Genomic DNA, 18873 nt, shown 5'->3' on the forward strand with positions numbered 1-18873 from the left:
GCTACAAGCTACTGTACAAGCATTTTCTTTTTAAGCTTATAGTATGCACCGTTTGGGAGATAATAATGAAACCAGGCCATGCATTTTGTCAATATTAAAAACATTTATTTTAGGAAGTGCAAGGCTGATGCTGAGCTGAACAGAGCGGTAATTGGGCATTCCATGAAGGCTCTGAATCTCTGCTTTTAAATGCTCTTGGTTTAAACCTTGTAATATGCACCATTTTGGAGATATTAATTAAATATGCCATCCATTTTGTCAATATTCAAAAACATTGGCCACGCCAATTTTTATGGATGCAGACATGATGCTGAGTTTAAAACTGGGGATAATAGACATTAAATGAAATCTCTGATTCTCTGCTTTCACATGCATTTATTTTTAAGCTTGGAGTATGCAGCAGATCTCCAAGGTGAACAGCCTCTGGCATGTTAGAACAATGTAGGTAAAGTCAGTCAGCAAGTCAGATCCATAACTTTGGGATAAGGATTGGCTCTAAGGGCTGGGTCGGTCGGGCTGGGTTGGGAAGCGGGGCTAGGCCCGAGTCTCGGCTGGACGAGGCGCCGTGTGCCGTGGCCACATTCGCGGGCCCCAGTCGGAGCCCTCCCTCCCCTTCTCGCGGGAAGGCCGGGGTGCCAGGGGGGCCAAGCCATCGTCCACGGCAGCGAATCTGGACACAGCGCTGGGCCCAGAGGGGTGAGGGGAAGGCCGGCGGGCGGTCTCGGCCAGTGTTTAGCAGCTGGCTTAGAACTGGTGAGGACCAGGGGAATTCAACTGTTTAATTAAAACAAAGCATCCTGAAGGCCCGTGGTGGGTGTCAACGCGATGCGATTTCTGCCCAGTGCTCTGAATGTCAAAGTGAAGAAATTAAATGAAGCACGGCTAAACGGCGGGAGTAACTATGACACTCTTAACTCCCTTGGGTAAGGAGTGGAGACTTAGTGACCTCTACCTCCATGTGGTTCCGCTGGTAACTCCACTGCTCTGCTTGAGTACGTGGAGGTCAAATGAGGTCTAAATGATCTTACCCTTCCTGTGGGCCTGCCAACCCACTAGGTAGTACCCATGGCGAAACCTCAAAATGGAGAGTAATGTTAATGAAGAACCATACCGGATGACATGTCGTCCAGGCAAATAAGGTGCCCTGGAAGGACTTCGGGTTGGGTCCTGTTCCAGTAAATCCCTACAGGACCCCAGTAGTTAAGAGTTATCAGCAGGCTCTCTGGAAGAGAGCGACACGGGCTGGACTATACAGAAAACACGCTCCTGGCTGGCTTTAAACAGTACCTTATCCAGGACCTGGGTGTGGTAAACTGCTCTCAGGAGGTAGTGTCACGCAGGGGCTGACTGCAGAGGATAGGGATCCAATGCGGTGCCCTAGGTAGGGTTGGCGCTAGATGTAGGTGTTGTCGAAGTAAACATGCAGGGGTCCGAGTCCGGGAAGGCGTAGTAGTGGCTTAGGCACAGAATCGGTAAGCGAAGGTGTAGTCGAGGAGACTGGTAGGGGTCGGAGTCCGGGAAGGGGTAGAAGAGGTGTCGGAGTGGATTCGGAAGGCGGAGGCGTAATCGAAGAGACAGGCAGGGGTCACGATCCAAGAGAGCGTTCTAGAGGCGAAGGTACAAAATCGAGTGGCAAAGAGGTAGTCGGAAAAGCAGGGTCGAGGTCCAGGGGAGAATTCATAGTACGGCGAAGGCGTAGATAGCAGGTAAGCTCCGGGAGAGAATCTCAATCGTGAGCAATGACTTGGTGAGGGTTTAAGTAGAGGACTGATTGACGCGTGCACGTTTGGTACGGGGAGAGCTCGTGCGAATACGGGAGCGTTTGCCTACATGAGGGAGATTCGTGACAGGTAGGTATTTAAAACTGGGCAGAGACTCACAAAGTACATATTGTAAGTCATTAGCACAGAATTCACCCATCTGAGATTGTGCCAGCCCTAAAAATAAACCCTAAAAACTTTATTTTAGATAGAAAACGTTTCCAGATTCCTATTTTTTATGGATCCGTCTGAAGCATTCTTGATGTTTGTGAAGGACGTTCCCAAAACAAGCAATTTGTTTACCAACTGAGGATGACTGGACTGTCTCACCAAACTATTGCTAATTACATCAAAAACATCAACCGGTTCCTGTGGTACATCCTGCATGCCACCAACCTAAGACAGGAGGATCCAAGCCTAGCTAACGTCATCATCATCTTCCAGAGCATCCTAAAGGACATTCAGCAAAAAAACAGCAAGGATGTCTCACAGGAAGTCATCAGAAAGAGGTATTTTCCATTTAGAACTCTGATTCCAGTTGGTTTCTGGTTCCAGTACATGACAGGAATTGATGTTGATGGTACTACTCCTGCCACAGATACAGACAGCTGCAGAGTCCTGGGCCGAGCGCCATTGACTGCTGGAAGGTGCTGAGGGCTGCAAAGAGAGATGTGGAGCGGAACTGGAGAAGACGCACACCTCAGAAGACATCACAATGCCTGAGCAGCTTCTTGTGCTGTATTACCTGCGGGCCATTATTCAGCTGAAGCACCTGCATCACCTAGGGGTGATAAAGAATATAACAGTAAGAATGACAGTCTTGCATATTTCAGTTGTTTGGTCAAATTCTAACAATGACACAATGATCTGACGTTTATAAAGAGACAGAATAACAGTGCTGGTCAAGGCTCATCACTGTCATTTAGGTGGCGCTCCTGTTACAGTACTTAGAGCCTTTACAGGAAGACTGGACTGGAGGGAGGGGTGAGGGAGAAGATCCTCCCAGCTCTGTGTTCAGTCAAGCAGATTGAACGCACTGGAGAGCAGAAGTGTGAGAGTGGAATTTGATCTCCACCCCAACTCCTCTTCAGTAACTCCATATGGAACAAGAGTTAATGAACGGCAAACATCAGGTTCAAACAGCCACAGCAGCACTAAATCGTAATGATTCTTGATGACACCTCCTCATGATAGGTAAGCCCCTTCTCTCCTTAACATTCATTTTTTGCACCTCTCTTCCACACCATCCCCTACTTGTGAGTCCTCATTGAGATCCCAGCCGCTTCGTCCTACAGAAGCTTAGCACCCAGCCAAGTGGGTCAGACTGACTGACTGAAATACTCAACACTCTCCATACACTTCATTACTGGGTGCCTCTGTTGCTACTGTTAAATCATCATTGGCAGATATTATTATCAGATATTATTTATTGAATTGCTTGTGATTTCAAGTCCAGGAATGGATGCAGAGAAATAATTTTGTGTCACAAAGGGGGTAAAAACTGGCTATAATAGCAGTGACAAAGCACACAACCTCCTCACAGCTGCTGGCATGCTTTGCCTGAATGAAGAAGAGGAACATGTACTGTAAGTCTAGTTACGCTGATATACTCTCTCCAGTTTATTGCCAACATCTGTCTTCGGCATTCAACAATAGTTGAAAAGTACAATAAATGCATTTTGTCTGTTTTTTCAGATGTTTCACATTCACTAGACTACACTGTACTGCCACTGATAGCATCTGTGGAACAGAGACTGAAATGTTTTTCACTTCTTCCGTGGGGAGCCAATTTAAAATCCTTCCAATGACTTGCGAAGACTGCATGAGAAGTAAACCATATCACAAAGTTGTTTTAATGTATTAATCAAACTGTCTGTGGCTTGGAAACAATCATACACTGTGTGTATGTGTTTGTTTTGTAGATACCATCTTCCATTCACCACCAGCCAGGCTGCCAGGTTGGCATTTGAGACGGCCACAAAGAGGCTCACAGATGCACAGGAGAGCATCGTGGCGGATTATCGGCCCACTCAGATGGTACTGCAGAGAAACAGTAGAGGATGCTGACACATGACAACATCTGCTCAGCCATTGAAGTCATTGAAGGTGTTGCAGAGGAGGGAGCTCAGTAAGTTTCACCATGTTCTGAATAAATGACAAAATATTAATGTGTCAAAAACAACAATTACTTCATGCTTTTGAAACATCAAGAGAGCAATCACCACTCAGTGCTGCAGTATGCACATCTGCTGTATAACTGGAAGAGAAAACACCACTTTCAGTTCTTTTCAGCCAACGTGTTACAAAGATTATTGTGATCTAATATTCGCTTTTACATCAGATCAGCACCAACATCCGCTGTGGTAGCTGCAGGATCTGGAAATCCGAAGATGGATGATGCCACAGCCTTCCAGGAGCTGACACGGGAGTTTCCAGTGTCGTTAGATGGGCAGCTTCCCAGAAAGAAAGAGCGCCTGAGACTGACTGGAAGTCATGACTGACACTGTTACAACAGGTGGAGATCAGATCAGAGGAAGATGAGACTGCAGAACATTATTGGTAAGTTTACATATCAATTATTTTCACAGAGAAACAGACAAAGTGAATTTGGAATCAATTCTCAGGGTTTCTGTTCTGGACGCTAGACGGTTACCAACAGAAGGCCAGGTGACCTGCTATTTTCAAAGCATGGGCTGGACTGCAAATACACCAACAGCATCTGAAGTCCTTGAGAAGTGGAAGCCAAACACAGATGCACAACCAAATGAAAGGCAAATTAAAAAGATGGAAAGCGTCAAACCTGGAGAGTCCTGAGTATCAGTGACGATCCAGTGAAGGGGAAGAAGGTTGTGACTTCCAGGCGTTTCCAGAAAGAAGAGGTGGTGTGTGATTACCATGGCGAGGTCATCGCAAAGACACCTGCAGAAGCCCTAAAGGCACAGATGGCAGAGGGAGAGATGAGATGTCTGATCTTTTTTGATGGACCTACACAAAAAATGTGCATTCATGTGAAGAACATTGCATCTGTCACATGGATTAGGAGACGATCGGAAGGCGGATAAATTCCTCTAAGTAAAAAGACAACATCAGGGCTGTCAGAGAGTCATTCATAATCAACGGACAGCCCGTCATGACAATTCTGTTTATAGCGAAGAGGGACATTGCTGAGGGAGAAGAGCTCCTCTTTGATTACAGAGTTTCAAGGATATAATTTCAGGGTGAAGGACAGTCTCTGTTGGATAACTGACCAGTTCCAGAAAATACTTTGAACATACCTGTATATGTTGAACATATTTTCTTTTAACTATTAAAGATAGTGTCTTCTTGTGACTTGAAATCCATCTCAGTATTGCTTGTGTCATTGTTTTGAAGATGACATGTCTCGTTCTCCAACAACTAGGACACCAGGAGGGGATAAGAGACAGTAGAAAAATAGATAAATTAAGCTCAGAAGAGCATAGAGGCTGATTAGCCACCCCACTCAAATATACCCAAGACAAAACACTACGCGACATCTGCCCAGCTCTTGTTCTTATTGAATGTTTTGGAACTAAGAGGTCTAATTGTCAACACTTTTGAAAAACTGTTGACTTTATCTGAATGTTTCAAAAGAGAGATCACTCCACTTAAAACATAGTTTTCAAATTGGTTCATGATCAGTGGAGCAATACAAATAATCTTTTTCAGTGTAAGACATCTGCTTTTGGGTCAGTTTAAATTGAACAAACTCTCAAATCATTTTGAGATGATGTGTTACAGTAATTATTGATTTATGAATGTATTGTTTACAGACTGATTGGTTGATCGAGGTGAGATATGAGTCACTTACAGTCCTAAAACTTAGGAATGCAGTCCAGATGTCCATCTGGCACTCCCTAGACAGATAGGCGCCAATGGATAACCATTGATCATGATAGCCAGGCTTAGCTAAGTGCATCCCCATTTGGGAGCTGTCCCTTATCAAAAGAAAACATCTTTAAATCAGCCTGCATGAATAGTTTCTCTGTGGCTGCACCACAGAGATGAAGAGAGAGATGGGGCCTCATTTGAGAAAGCACAGCAACACTTAATTCTGTCTTATTAATAAGCATTGCTGCTACACAGGTGTCAGTTGCAGAGTCTTACACATTCCATAAGGATTTACTGCATTGGAGCAGATAAGCAGCCTCAGCCTTCTGATCACGTAAAAGCAATAGAAAGGTGCAACAAATGGAGTTCTGGACGTTGTTCTTTCATTGTGTCTTCAACAAATCATATCAATGTGCTTCTGCTGTTCTGTAGAATCCGCCTACCACTCATCTCCAGCCATGTTGCCTGAGAGGAGAGGAGGGGAGATGACATGACATAATGGATGGATTAATACCCTTATTAATTTATTCCTTTTTTAAATTGTATTATGCTAGCATGCCCAAAGGGGTTGGGCAGTCAGTTGACCTTGGACCCCTAGAGGTTTTTTTTCTCCTTACTAAGGAGTGTTTGGGTCCTCTCCTCTTTTGTCTTCTGGTCTTTTCTATTCTGTATTCACAACATGTCTGGTCACTTGCTTTGTTAAGTGCCTTGGGCAACCTTGTTGTGAAAGGTGCTATATAAAAATAAATTGAATTGAATTGGAGATGAGTTGAGAGAACATTTCCTTAATCCTTTTAGTGAACTTTTTTGAATAGGTGAAGGACTAAGTAATTTTTCAGCTATTTTATAACATAATTAAGAAGTTGTAAGTTTGATTAAAAACATTTTCAGAGGTTTATCTTTAAAAGAATATTTGAAAATGTAAGTTGTCTCTTAAACAAAGGCCATTGTTTGTTCACTGGAACAAGCGTCTCCAGATAATCAGTTAAGCAACCTAAAACAATTGATGATTGTAAATATGACAAGATTGTCGTAATGTAAAAGCTATAGTAAAGTGTAAAGTATAGATTTGTTGAATTCTTTTGTTTTTGTCTTCAACACCATCATATGCAGATGACTTTTTGGAAGCAGCTGCCTGCCAGTCAAGATGCCAGGAGGTACATGATATGACCCACAAGTACTTAATGATGCACAGAAGAGCATATGGGAAAAAGAAAACAAGACATTTATCTGTTAACACATCCAGAAGTCAGAAGATGGGTGATGGGACAGCATTTCAAGACCAGACACTAAAAGTTAAATTCAAGTTTTAGAAGTGATTCTTTGTGTTTGGCTTCAACACAATATGCTCACATTATTCATTTTTACATACTGCCTGATATTCATTCCAGTCCAGGGTTCCCAGGAGTACACACGGCACAGCCAAAATGTGGCTAGCTGAAGTACAGCAGAACATAGGGGAAGATCTCTTGCCCACATTAATGTTTCTGCTCTGAAAAGCACTGGATAAAGGTATATCACAGACTGCTGTTCAGCTGCTGATTTTGTGCAAAACATTGCAAATGAAAGATTGAAATATCAGCATTCTATTAATTTCAGACGTGAGTATGTACTGTAGATTTGCAACGCTCTGTAGAGCTAGATTTGCAACGCATGTTTTAATAACTGAAAAATTGTAATATCGCATAGTTTGCTTTGGTTTCCTCCAGGGGCTCTGGTTTCTACCCATAAGTCCGAAGATATATTGATCGGTGGTTAAATGGATTCTGGTCAAATTGGCCCTAGGTGTAAGTGCATCTGTCTGTATTTGCATCTGGCATCCTTTATGTTTTAGTTTAGTAACAGTAACAGCTAAACTAAACGTAACCGCATGTCAGCAGAAGGAAAGTGAGGATGTTTCAGATTTTACAGAAAGGTTTATAACTTTACAGATTGTATACTTGGGGTTAGCCGATGAAAAGGAAGTGAATGAAGATACTTCCATAGTAATGAAACCAATTTACTTGAGTGGGTTAAAACCTGATGTTGCCAAGAATGTACAACTATGCTTTCCTGATATTACGGAAAGTGGAAACAGATTTGATTTAATAACTTGCGAAGTATGTATGCAAAAGTGCGAGAGCTGAAATGGGAGGTAGAAAGTCTCCCAAGCATGAGAAAAAGGAGCCGCCAGTTTGTTGCAATTATAGTGTGACCCCAAAATTATAACCAGATATAAGACCCCTTCAAGGAAATAAATATATATTAAATATATTAAATAAATATTATGATTGAGCATATCCAGATGGGGGTGTGTTAATTAGCCCTGGGGGAAAGGGAGACAAAACACCAAGATAAAACTATTGTGAAAAAAAAACATTTTTGGAGAGATTTTTGTAAGAAAGAGGCCTGATTTCACAGTTAAAAAGCATGTCAGAAACTGAAATGAGAGCCTTGCGTGAAATAATAGACTAGGAAACCCCTTTGTAGCCTCTCTAAATTTATCTCAGGATTTTAATAAAGAGTAATAATCTTACAGTGTACAGTAAATGGTGTCCAGGTTCCTGTAACGAAACCCAGATGATGAGGTATGAGGATCCTATGCAAGCGCAAGAGCGGGTAGATATCGAAACAGGTTTATAATCCGAAACATCAGGCGAGCTCGTGGTCAACAGGCAAAAGGTTATTCGAAAGCCAGAAGATACAGAGACAGGCGTCTAATCCAAAACAGCAGGTGACGTTCAATGTCGAAGGGCGAAAGGGAAGTTCGGAAGCCGGGAGAAGTATCGCAAGCGAGGTACAAACAAAAGCAATGTAGATCTTTAAATAGCATTGCGCACGGTAGAGCGTGTGCTGATGGGTTAACACATGTGGCGGCGCTTGTTATTATTAACCCGCTGCTGGTACTGGTTAGTTCTCTTGTGGGTTGATCTCCGCTGGCTGGCGGTCGTGACTGTTCCCCTGTTGGGGGACACAGGAGCACAGTTGTCCTGTTTATTGACTATAACAGCAAAAAGATGTGATATAAAGTTTTCTAACAGGTGAAAGGAGGCTACAGGAGTGGGGGGCAAGGGTTGTGTTTAAAGGATGCTATGCTTTAATATGCTTTTTAACATGCTTGGGAAAAGATGTAGAGTTTACGTGGTTGGGGAACACACCAGGCCTATTGGCCAGGGATGCCTTGCAGCATTTATAAGGAATTACTGTATGAGACAGCATTTATGTGAACAACCTCAATAGAGAGATGAGATATTGTGATTGATGCGGGAATCCATAAGGCCGGGTTTTTCCAAGTATTAGATTTTCTGACGGAAAAAATGTATATCCTTCTCGGAACGAGCTTGCCAGGTGACGAATTGGCTTAAGGAGGGTAGTGCAGTCTAAAGTGCTGAGTGTGTGTGGGTAAAGAAGACATCCTGCCAGATGTTGCAACCCCACTGAGGAGGGACCATATCAAGTGCTACTGACTACCAACTCTGCCATCCGGGTGACAGGATGAGATGGCTGAATCTACACGTCGCACTGCCACCAAGCCACTGCACCAGAGACTGGGTGAACAGAAATAATTATGTTCTTACTGTTTCTGTATCTGTTGGGCTTCCTGGGGGCGGGGTGACAGTGTGCCTGTTAGGCGTAAGGAGCATTACTGTAATAATGGGAAATATGGAATCAATACCTTCTTGGTGTTGTCATATTTATCAGCCACAAGTAATAATCAGAGCTCATGTTGGGTTTGTATTGCTATACAAGATGCTCACAGGAGTAATCCCCTTTGATAGAGGTGATCATTTAGGTTTATTGGCATGGGTAAATAGTTCTGCTTTTCAACTGAGTGTACCTCAAATGTATTGGAATGGAACTAACCGTATGCTCCCTGCTATAATCACAGTTTTAGGCCTTCCTCTATTAAGGTGAGAACGACTAATAGTTACATACCAGACAATTTTGAACACATCATGGACTTAGCACAGCGCATCCATGATGACGGACAAAAATACCACGACTATAATCCTGATGAATAGGGAGGGGGAAAGTGGCTGCAGTCTGTGTTTGGAGTCTGGGGAGGATCACTGGTACAACATTTCTTTATTGGCCTAATACTACTGAAGAAAGATGTGAAGACGGGGGTTTGAATTTAATCCTTTCTGTATGAGGTTTAGACTTCTAAGTCACAAGCTGGGGTTTATGGCAGGAAAGGGGGTTAACTGATAAGGATTGCAGATGCAAGCTAGGAATCCCCCTGGGTGTAATCTTAAACTGACCATTTGTCCAGAACATCGTAAACTGGCCAAATACTATGAACCCCCCTCTTTACCATCAGACCGAGTGACGTCAGAAACGGAGAAGAAGACACTATATAACCCAAAAGTTTGTAACAGTACGGGGAACAATACTTCGGTTTTGTTGTTTCTTGCGGGAAACTAGACTTCGGCTTTATTGTTCCTTGCATGCAATAAACTCATCTGTTTTACTTCATCTCGGGATCAAGAACCTTATTTCTTCTGTTACAACACTACTAATCATTTTTATTTTATGTATTCACTGTCTAACTCTGTTAGTTAGTCTCATTGTTTAGAACATAGTGGTGTGAAAATAAATATGTTCTAAAGGAGGGACTGAAGGAATGTTATAAAATGTATAAAAGCTAACAAAAACTGCTTGTCTTTTAGCTTCCGAATTGCTTATAACCCTGGCATATGGAAATATCAGGTCAGTGGAAAAATACAGCTCATGTCTTAAATGTAGTAAAAAGGGAAAGCAAATGTCTTGTTTTGCGAATGTAAGCAATAACAAAAGTCTTAATGAGGAGTTGTTTTTCTGTACCCAATCTTGACTAAAAAAGTAATGGTTCATTTTAGGGATTAAGTAATCTATGTTAAAGGTAGGAAGTTTGTCTGTCACTGTGTATAAAAAACGCTTAGCAACGTCTTTTGGAGGGACTAGCTTTTCCAAGCAGCTCTCCCGTGTGCACACGAATAAATAGGTCTTCTTTCACCAACATCATAAATTTAAATTTTTCTACATAAGGGGACACTTATTTTACAGGGCTGATGTTGAGCTGAACGGTGGGGTTAATGGGCATTAAATGAAAGCTCTGAGTCATGATCATTGATCATGATAGCCAGGCTTAGCTAAGTGCATCCCCATTTGGGAGCTGTACCTTATCAAAAGAAAACATCTTTAAATCAGCCTGCATGAATAGTTTCTCCGTGTCTGCACCACAGAGATGAAGAGAGAGATGGGGCCTCATTTGGGAAAGCACAGCAACACTTAATTCTGACTTATTAACAAGCATTGCCGCTACACTAGCTTTTGCAAGCAGCTCTCCCATGTGCACATGAATAAATAGCTCTTCTCTTACCAACATCATAATTCTGTCCATTTTAATTTTTCTACATAAGGGGACACTTATTTTACGGAGTGCAGGGCTGATGTTGAGCTGAACGGTGGGGTTAATGGGCATTAAAGCTCTGAGTCTCTTCTTTCATGTGCATTTGGTTTTAAGCTTGTAGTATGCAGAGTTTCGGAAGTATTAATAAAACAGGCCATCAATTTAATCAATATTCAAAAATATTGGATACAAATTTCTATGGAGGTGGACATGATGCTGAGTTTTTAAACTGGGGATAATAGACATTAAATGAAAGCTCCAAGTCTCTGCTTTCACGTGCATTTGGTTTTACGCTTGTGTGCACCGTTTTGGAGATATGAATGAAAATATGCCATCCATTTTGTGAATATTGAAAAATAGGGGACACATATTTTAGGCAGTGCAGGGCTGATGCTGAGCTGAACTGTGGGGTTAATGGGCATTAAATGGAAGATCTTAGTCTCTTATTAGACATGCACTGGATTGGAGACAAGATCTCTAGTGCCACGATACTGAACACCGGAACCCCCCAGGGCTATGTACTCACCCCACTCCTGTTCACGCTGATGACTCATGACTGCACTGCTAAGCACGGTGCAAATTACATCATCAAGTTTGCTAATGACAAGAAAGTGGTGGGCCTAATTAGTAACAATGATGAGGCAACATACAGAAAGGAGGTGGAGCAACTAGCAGAATGGTGCATCAACAACAATCTGTCTCTGAATGTCGATAAGACAAAAGAGATGATAATTAACTGCAGGAAGGCCCGCACTAATCACTCCCCACTGCACATTAATGACTTCCCTGTGGAGACAGCTAGAAGTACAGTACTAAGTTGCTTGCTGTGCATATCACAGATGACCTCACCTGGACCATCAACACCACCTCCCTAGCAAGAAAAAAGCACAACAACGTCTCTGCGGTGACTGAGAAGGGCAAACCTTCCCCATCATACTATTGAAGGAACAAACATTTATTTCACTAGTTTGCTTTAACTGTGTAAATAATGTACTAACATCATTTACTAACTATCCTGCCAGAATAATGGAAAATGACTAACTGCAACTTAAGTGTGAGCTGGAACATGAAGAGCAGCCTGGCCAGAACTGAGAGTGCCTGATATCTCCTTAAGTCATGATTAACAAATTCTAGAAGTACATAATGTCTGCTTTAACAATAATTAAAGGAACCCAAGAATGTTCTTACAATTCTTATAGTTTATCAGGTACCAAGGCGCAGCCTTGGCTTTACACCATATATGGCATGGAACTGTACTGAAACTGTTCTGGGTGGGTTATCTGTTTGTGATTTTGTATAAAACGTGTCCTTTTGTATCAATAAGTTGAGTCATGGCTTCATTGGCTTTGGCTACCATATTTTTTTCCAAGAAAAAAAGAGAAATTAAAAAAAGAGAAATTTCACCAGAGCCCCTTCTCGTGTCTAATTTTTAGTTTAGAAGGATTCAAGCAAGATTTTAGATGAAAGGCAGCGACCTTAATCAAGCCCAAATCATAATTGAACCCATTCAGAGCATTACGTTTACATTACATTTTAGCGTTTCATTCTGAGCAGAAGACCCTCACACCTTAAGAAGGTTTGCGTTTTCTCCTCTTTTAAGCATGTGTGGTGTGCTCTCATGAGGCACCAGTTCTGTAGGGGCTTGGGCATTTACTGGGAAAATTATTAATTGTAGCAGTAAGTCACAAAATGATTCTTTTAATGGCCTTAGAATCCAACCATATGGCCTTAGAATCCAACCATGCGGTATACCTCAAATAACACACACACAGGTACTAATACACGAGGATACATTTATTAATACATAGAATGTGCATGTAAACCTAACAGATCTTATCGAGAGGGTTATCAGAATAACAAAAAGATATATATTCATGTAGACACAAAGAGTTACATACAGTATATCAAGAGGACATACGTTCAGTATATCATTCGTTTAGACCGTTTTGTAAATGAACTTGGTTATAACTTCTAGACTAGATACTCGAAACAAGTACATAACTCTTAGGAATTAAATTGATATCAACTGGTTGGGATAACAATTGAATTCTCGAATTGTAATGCAGTGAAGTTGAATACTCATCCAATCTTTGGGGATTCAGATCTCCTGCGGGCACAAAGAACCAGATGCAGGCTTGTTGCTGTCCAATCCGTGCTCTCTGGCTCAGTGCCAGGCTGTGCTGTTCGGCTTGCGATGGTGCGCTGCTGATGCTCTCTTAAGACTGGCTAGTTAGTGTTGGCTTTAACTAGCAAAGCTGTGCTCAGGAGAAAAGATGACTGTGGGTCCCAGCAGGTCAGGAAGAGGACCGGTTCGTTCCTGATGAAGCACTAGTTCTGAATAGTGATTCAGCTGTCCACAGTTCCGACCTGTTCACGAGGCTTGCTGCTGATGCTAACCTCGGGTGGATCCTTTGGTTACTCGTGGCAACCTCCGCTCTCGACTCTTAGAACAAAGCAAAGTTCTGGCACTCGGACACACTGGACGTTATGTGGTTGTCTGGGCTGAGTCTCAGGATGGTCAGGAGGCACGCTGCGAGAATGTCCTGCCCTTGGGAGCCTTTCTGCTCCTGGGCCATCCTGCCCTGAAATTGTCTCACACCCCTGGAATTCTTTTTCCCTGGAATTCTCCTAGGAGTTCTGTGTTGCCTGTTTTTACCTGGAGGAACTTCAGCTCGTTCATTGACTGAAAGTTTCATGGGCATCAGAGACCCACGTGGGTTACTCGGCCCTACCAGTCCCTGATTGGTTGATCAAGGTGAGATATGAGTCACTTACTCCTGACACTTAGGAATGCAGTCCAGACATCCATCTGCACCACAGAGATGAAGAGAGAGATGGGGCCTCACTGGCAAGGGAGCAGAAAACGTAATTCCTGTATTTTAATAAGCCTCGCCGCTACCCATGTGTACAATGCTGTAATACAATTTAAAATAATTAAAAGTTTAAACAGTATCAACTAAACTCCATTAATATAAGTATCGAGTGGTATTAAATAAATACAGCTTTTAGTATAGATTACACTTTTCTAAAATGTATTTAAAAAATAAAAACGATTAAAATCTAATCTTTCCACGTTTGATCCCAAAATCCCAAGAAAAATAAATCTAAACGGGGAGAAAGCTATGTTGAAAGTTTATTAAGATACTTAGAAGACAAAGATAATAATTCATGTTGCATTTGTCTGTGAATAAAAATATTTAGAAATATAAAGTCAATTAATTGTCCATAATATTGCTATTCTATTTTTTCAAAGAAATGTTTGTTAAAAGAAAAGTCACAGCACCAGCTGGATTTGAACACACAACCTGTGAGTTACTAGCGCAGTACATAGACCAGAGGGCTACTGGGGAAGTCACATAACAAGAGCCGAAACAGCCCTACACAGCCCTGTCGCAGTACACAAATATAATTATATCATTATTAATTTCTTTAGATACGTGATTCCATATTATATTAGCAGAAAATCTTAAAACTACCACTTTTTTACACGCTATTTCACATGTTAAAGACTTTGATGCTTAAAACGTTTAGGGAGAAATGGAATACTGGTGTGTATTTTTTCTTTAAAGTACCGATTCCTGGAATCTGACTGGCTGACACCCTTCTGCAGTGGTTCCATAATATCTGGTTTACGGAAAAGAAAGCGTAGATAAAAAAGCTTGGATTCTCATGTATCTGATACAAGTATCTTTTAATACAGTCTTTGCTGTGCTCTTGAGGATCCTTGTGATATTTTGAGCTGTGGTTGAATGATAAGTGTCGCAGTTTAAATAATTTTCGTAGTTAGAAATTATGAAACGCTCTGTTAAAAGCAAGGGAGTTTTAAGTCCGTTACAGTAAAGGGAAATGGCTTACAAAGTAGGGCTTGGACAGATTCCAAGTTCTTGTACAAATATGCTAAAGAAATTAGCAAAAAAGTAATTCCTTTATCGTATTGGCTAGCTAATGTCCTGTCCTCGTTAGTTTGATCAACGAAATGCTGTGGTGTTTGTCAAAGAAAAAAATAAAAGTATTTTCTTTTAAAATGACGGTTAGAAAGAATGTATACCAACGTAATACTTTGAGCTTACAGCTTGTCAAAAGTCATTCATTATTAATACTATTAGTAATACATTCGGTAAAGGCTTTGATGCATAAAATATTTCTGCATAATTAAAATATTTATGATAAAGGTAGGTTGTGTACTTTTGTCCAACTGAGCAATCTTGCTTTCATAAAATATACCAACTTTTTAATGACTGATGATTAACATGCTGTAACACACAGTTTAAATGTAAAAGCTCAAATGCTGTACATGAGAGGTTAAGCTTTATTGGCTCCCCTTGGCGGTTTTACAAGGTGATTCCGGATACTTTCTGGCATGACGTCAAATGACGCGATGCACCATGTGAAACTGCGTCACGCCCACCGCGGTGTACCGCAAAATACTCCACACGTTTTGAATGGCTGCATCTGTAGTTACTCCCATCGTTTAGCCGCGCTTCATTGAATTTCTTCACTTTGACATTCAGAGCACTAGGCAGAAATCACATCGCGTTGACACCCAACCCGGGCCTTCACGATGCTTTGTTTTAATTAAACACTCAAATTCCCCTGGTCCTCACCAGTTCTAAACCAGCTGCTAAACACTGGCCGAGGCTGTCCGCCAGCCTTCCCCTTCCCCCTCTGGGCCCAGCTCCGCAGCTGGGGAAATCCACGGGACGGGCCTGGCACGTGTCCGCTTCCCAACCCAACCCAACTGACCCAGCCCTTAGATCCAATCCTTATCCCAAATTTATGGATCTGACTTGCTGACTGCCTTTACTTACATTGTTCTAACATGCCAGAGGCTGTTCACCTTGGAGACCTGCTGCATACTACAAGCTTAAAACTAAATGCACGTGAAAGCAGAGAATCAGAGCTTTCATTTAATGTCTATTATCCCCAGTTTTAAACTCAGCATCATGTCTGCATCCATAAAAATTGGCGTGGCCAATGTTTTTGAATATTGACAAAATGGATGGCATATTTCATTAATATCTCTGAAATGGTGCATATTACGCATTTGTAAGAGCATTTGAAAGCAGAGATTCAGAGCCTTCATGCAATGCCCAATTACCGCTCTGTTCAGCTCAGCATCAGCCCTGCACTTCCTAAAATAAGTGTCCCCTATTTTTAATTTTGACAAAATGCATGGCCTGGTTTCATTATTATCTCCCAAACAGTGCATACTACAAGCTTAAAAAGAAAATGCTTGTACAGTAGCTTGTAGCAGAGAATCGGAGCTTTCATTTAATGTCTATTATCCCCAGTTTTAAACTCAGCATCATGTCTGCCTCCATAAAAATGTGTGTCCAATATTTTTCAATATTGACAAAATGGAGGGCATATTTTCATTCATATCTCTGAAACAGTGCATATTACAAGGTTTAAATCAAATGCACGTGAAAGTAGAAATTCAGATCTTTTATTTAATGTCTATTAATCCAAGTTTAAAAACTCAGCATCATGTCTGCATCCGTAAACATGTGTTTCCAGTATTTCTGAATATTGACCAAATGGTTACTTCCCAGTGTGTGGTCCATGTGTGTTTTGTCGCTATGTTCCCCACTTCCTGACCTTGATTGTTCTTCCTCCCCCATTGGCCCATCATTACACCATTCTTTCCATATTACGTCATCATCAATTAGCTTCTCAGCCAATCACAGTGCAGTTTATTGAGTACATAACTTGGAGGCTTTCACTCCAATCTGGGGAGAGAGAGACATTCAGCGTGTTTAACACCCACATGTTTTATGTTCTATAAGGAAATAAAATCGCAGACCTCTACCTGGTGGCCCTGGGTGTTCATTTGACACAATGCAGAGGAAGCCGTCCGATACAAAGGCGCCACTCAAATTGTACCTGGCGTGCCTGGGCTTTTTCCTGCACCTCTATTTGCAAGCAGGCCAGATGAACTTTCAGGTGAATCTCATTTTTTGACCCAGTGGAGACCGGAGAGAACGGTTCAAAGAGAGGTAATGTGGCCTTGACGTCTGCCTCCGTTAAGTCTTTAGCCACCACCTACACCTCAATGTGTTCTTCCCTAGCCATAGCAGATTTAGCACAAGCCCCAGGATGACTGGCGTTGTTGCTCGCTAGTGCAAAGACTTCCAATTCCACCAATTTATCAATCACAGCTCTCTTGATGTTCCTTTTAAGAGCTTGCGTCGATACCTGAATATGGAAGTGATCAGCAATTTGGAGCAATTCGTCCTTCCTACACCTCTCCAGCTGCTCAAAGGAAGGCTCCTCCAGAAACGTTCGCAAATCGAAAGTAACCATAACTACCTTGCCAATTATTTGATTTGATTATTTTAAGGTGAATAAGTTACTGGTATGTGATAAGACACACAGGGTAAGGGAACTATAGTAGTGCCAAAGAAAAGAAAACAACAAATAAAATGGAACTGGCTAAGAAGGTGTGGGAAAGCTAACCTCACTACAAAATAAAACCCCAAGCACACGGTCTTCAGCATCTTCAAACACCCTAGCTAACCTTCACTGACCTCCCAAAACCATACAAGAAAACGGCACTCACTCGTCCTAAACTAGTGTTACTATTACAAAAATCAACTATGTGTGCAGAATGTACCCGACAACCTAAACTAACTCTATACACAAAAGTTCACACAAATACACAAGTGAACTAAGAATACAAATAAGGGAAAATGAGAGTAGACAACAGGAACAGGGTACAAAAGAACACAGAGGTTGATAACACGTTAGGGCAAGGAAATAATAATATTAATAATAATAATAATAAACTTTGTTTTATATAGCGCCTTTAAAGGTGGCTTCTCAAAGCGCTTTACAGGATGACAACAACAATAAATAAAAAGAATACACAATGTAAAACACAATTACAATATACAGAGGAGATATGGATGGTGGTACTAAGAAAAGCAGAGGGGTGAAGAATGGAACCAGTTAAGTAAAGGCTTTTCTGAAGAAGAGGGTTTTGAGTCTGGATTTGAAGGAGTTTAGAGAAGGTGACTCTCTGATATCCTTGGGGAGAGAGTTCCAGAGCTTGGGGCATAACAGGAAAAGGCCCTGTCACCCACACAATGTAGACGGGCTTGGGGGACAGTAAGGAGAGCAGAATTAGAAGAGTGAAGGTTATGAGGTGGGGAGTAGGGTGATAATAGTTCAGAAAGGTACTGAGGTGCCAAGCCATGCAGAGCCTTATAGATGAGCATGAGGATTTTAAAGTCTAAACGGAATTTGACCGGAAGCCAGTGCAAGTACTCCAGGATAGGATTAATGTGAACACTTGCACTAGACCTGGTCAGGATTCTGGCTGCTGAATTTTGGACATACTGCAGTTTGTTCAGAGTCTATTTAGATACCCCAGCAAGTAGAGCATTACAGTAGTCAATTCGAGAGAATACATACAGGTATGTGTTGATCGGCTTTTCAGCCACAGTTAATGATAGCATAGGGTGTAGTCTAGCGATATTTCTAAGGTGAAAAAAGATGTTTTGACAGTATGCTGCACATGTGGGTCGAGTGTTAAGCCAGAATCAAATATAACCCCAAGGTTTTTTAATTTTGATTGAAGCTACAGAGTACAGAGCCATCTACAGATAGGGTTACAGGACTGGCTTTACTAAGTTGACAGGGAGTGCCAATAAGCATGACTTCAGTCTTATCGCAGTTAAGATGAAGGAAGTTTTGAGTCATCCAAATTTTTATGTCAGAGATGCAATTAGATAGAATAGAGACAGCCACATCAGTGTCAGGTTTGGTATGGATTTATATTTGAGTATCGTCAGCGTAAAAATGAAAGCTGAGGCCATGTGATCTTAAAAGCTGACCAAGTGGGAACATGTAAATTCTGAAGAGCAAGGGGCCCAGTATTGAGCCCTGAGGAAC

The 18873-nt window shown here is 41.7% G+C and overlaps 2 long non-coding RNA genes across 2 annotated transcripts in view; both read right to left on the reverse strand.

Moving 5' to 3' along the window:
* Positions 1–18873, reverse strand: part of LOC148641333 (uncharacterized) — a 338459-nt gene that overhangs the window by 310810 nt on the left and 8776 nt on the right. The window lies entirely within an intron of this gene.
* On the reverse strand, positions 84–5853 carry LOC148641341 (uncharacterized). Its single transcript, XR_015929715.1, has 3 exons — positions 5036–5853; positions 4561–4690; positions 84–2541 (listed from the first exon to the last, which is right to left on the reverse strand). It is a non-coding gene; the product is annotated as an uncharacterized LOC148641341 (long non-coding RNA).

Source organism: Lepisosteus platostomus, chromosome 24 (assembly GCF_059453375.1).
Source record: "Lepisosteus platostomus isolate fLepPlt1 chromosome 24, fLepPlt1.hap1, whole genome shotgun sequence".
Classification (NCBI taxonomy): Eukaryota; Metazoa; Chordata; class Actinopteri; order Semionotiformes; family Lepisosteidae; genus Lepisosteus; species Lepisosteus platostomus.